Source organism: Alligator sinensis, unplaced genomic scaffold, assembly GCF_000455745.1.
Source record: "Alligator sinensis unplaced genomic scaffold, ASM45574v1 scaffold260_1, whole genome shotgun sequence".
Classification (NCBI taxonomy): Eukaryota; Metazoa; Chordata; order Crocodylia; family Alligatoridae; genus Alligator; species Alligator sinensis.
The window spans coordinates 7,852-10,791 of record NW_005842431.1 but is presented as its reverse complement, the minus strand read 5'-3'; the positions used below and the strand labels follow the sequence as shown (position 1 = coordinate 10,791).

The window sequence follows — 2,940 nt, the reverse complement described above, 5'->3', positions numbered from 1 at the left end:
AGAGCGTCATTCTGGTTGCTAAGACAAGCCGGGGGGCGGTGGGGGATACGCAGCTTCCCGGGTGATATTTAGATAATATGTCCTGTGTCTGTGTGTGTGGCGGGAAGGAGCAAAAGTCCGGTTTTTCGACTGCTCCACACGCCACTCCTCTTCCTCTTCTTTCTTTTTTTTCCCCCTCCTTGCAGAAAACTTGTGAGCAGAACTCAGCTTGGGTGACATCCAGCTCAGTAATGAATGAAGATAGTGAAGAGGAGAGTAGAGTGAAATATCTTCAGATTTGCAGGTTTTTAAAATGTTTTTACATTTTGTAAAATGTTGGTTGGTTGATTGGTTGTTTTTTGGAGACCACATCTGCCTCAGCGTTGGGATGCTGTGCTTGGGGGTGTTTTATCCAGTCATGGCATTACTGGAAAGAGTTGCAGGGTGGACTGTTATCGGAGGGAGGTCGAATGATTGTTAAGTGCTAGAAAAGGTGCAGTGCAGCCAGCATTTCTTATAAGAAAAAAGACTAAACAAACTCAGCCACCCCCAGCGGCAAGCAGGCAATCTGTAAAACTTCTTCATGCATGGATCTCCCAGGGCCTTTAGCAAGACTTTAAAGACTTTAGTAAGTCTTTAATGCATTATAATGCATTTCATATGCATGGTCATTGAAAGGGGTGGGGGGTTGGGGTTAAGGCCTGCTGCCACAACTCCAAAACAGCTTCTTTTTTTTCTGAGTTTTTTTCTTTGCAGGATGTACTGTTATGGGAGATGCGATGCAAAAATTATTTTCATTTCAATGCTTTCTTTGCAATGTAATTTTTTTTTACAAAATCCTGCATGCAGCACCTTTCAGAACTGGGTTTGCAGACCTGTGCCCCAGCTGCCTGCAACCCGCTCCCCCCCTGCAGATTGCTCACCAGAAAGTTACAAGGGTGCAATGGAGAGATGTAAGGCAGAGGTGGGCAAGTGGGGCGAAGAGTCGCAGGCCTGGGCCTATTACCCGGACCCGGGGAGGGAATTTGCTAGAGGTCTTGAACAGCAACCAAGAAGAAAGTCTCTGCATTTGAGGCCAGCAACACTCCTCTAATTACAAGTCCATAATACGCTCATTAGCAAAAAGGGCCAGCAACCAGGAGGAGGCTAGAATAATATGAAATGGATTGGCAGAACTTGTGCAACTCTTACCATACTCAAGCTGATGGTTGGGCCAAAGCCTGCGAAGAAAGTCTCCACAATTCAAGTAGTACACAGAAGAGAAGCCTCAGCAGTACTTGTGGCCAGCAGCCAAGAGGAGGAAGTAATACAAGCTCAGTAAGGGTAGTATGTAAAGTAGAAGGGTATATATCTCTTCTCCACGGGAACAGAGGGACCTAGCTTGAACTAGGAGGTCAGCATTTCTTCCCCGACATGGGGAAAGCGGCAGGGAGGGCGCATAATGTCCTCCCTTATGCTCACTATCTGCTTTTTCATCATAAGGAGTCAAACTATAAGTCTATATAACAAAAGTCTATATCATATACTGGCTATATATATATGGTGGAGGCCCAGGATGTGTGTGACGTGTGCAGGGTAGACAAGGCAGATCTACCTGCTTTGAAATGTGATAAGGAATTGAACCATTACAATTGTTATTGACCATTAATAAATTATCATTAATATTACTATTACTACAAACTCTTATTAATATATTACTGTTGGAATTAATAGTATTATTGACTCCTATTACTAGTATTACTGGTTATTATATTATAAGTCTATTCAAGTCAGGATGAAAATCAACTGTAATTATAATGCATAATAGTTCAGTTGTTGAAAGAATCCTGAAGGAAGTGTTGTCATCCTCTTCATCTTCTCTTTCTTCATTTCTTTCTGCCTCTTGTCATACCAACAGGGATCAATCAGCCTGCAGCTAGCAGTGGAAGGGGATCTAAAAACCAGAGGGAGGGAGGATAGAAAGAGCATTGGAATTTGTATTGGTACCTCTTGTGCACCTCACATATCTTTCTTCATGCCCATAAAATTCCACCAGCCCCGTTTACAGTAATTTGAATTAAACAATGCATCCCCCGCACCCATAGAGATGACCCTATCAGGGTGCAGGGCAGTGGTGTACCGATGGCGGCAGGTGGTGTGGCTGCCCTGGCATGGACACGAAGGGGATGCCATTGGCAGGTGTGAAGGGGGTGCCACAACTCCATGCTGCTTGCCTCCCCCTCCCCCCCGCTGCCAAAACTGCTGCAGAAAGTGGCTTGCAGGAGCAAGGGTGGCAGCACCCGGGGCTTCTCCCCTGGCCCCCAGAGACCCATGGTATGCTGCTGGTGCAGGGCCTTGGGCAAATTAAGCCCCCCCGCATAGAGCCGATCCCGCATGCCGAGGCGGCAGCAGGAGAGGGGAGTTGGTGAATGTTCGAATGCGAGGCCGGCAGCGACACTGAGGAGTTGCCCTGTCCGCTCCACCTGTCTGCAGGGCCCCCAAAGCACTGTGCCTGGGGCGGTCACTTGTATTTGTGCCCCCTGGGGATGACCCTGCCACCCTCAGGGCACAGACAAGTGTTAGGTGTCACTTACCAAAGGTGGCATATAGCACATCGCTATGCAAGGGGTAAGAGTGCTCAGAAACCCCCATGACTCAGCAAAGGCATTCAAGGGTGGTGTACAACCAGTGGAAGGGAGGTACTATAACTAAGGAGGAGTACTCCTTGGCCCATGAGTATAGGAGGGCTATTAAGAAGGCCAAGGCAGAGATGGAACTCAGGCTAGTGTCCAGGATTAAGGACAACAAAAAGTCCTTTTTCAAGTACATTGGGAGCAAGAAGAGGGCACCAGGCAATGTAGGGCCCCTGTAAGACTCAAATGGTAACCTTGTGGCTACGCCAGATGAGAAAGCTGATATTTTTAACAGTTTCTTTGCCTCTGTTTTCTTGAACAGGGACCGGGATATCCCACCTACCAGAGG

The 2,940-nt window shown here is 47.2% G+C and overlaps 1 long non-coding RNA gene across 2 annotated transcripts in view; it reads left to right on the top strand.

Annotated features, from left to right (window-relative positions):
* LOC102386687 overlaps positions 1-1,640 on the top strand; it is a 4,779-nt gene extending 3,139 nt beyond the window's left edge. For both annotated transcript variants that reach the window (XR_324605.2, XR_003095633.1), the window contains 2 exons: positions 186-283; positions 829-1,640. This is a non-coding gene — a long non-coding RNA (uncharacterized LOC102386687). The remainder of the gene's footprint in view (positions 1-185; positions 284-828) is intronic.
* Positions 1,641-2,940: the final 1,300 nt, after the last annotated feature.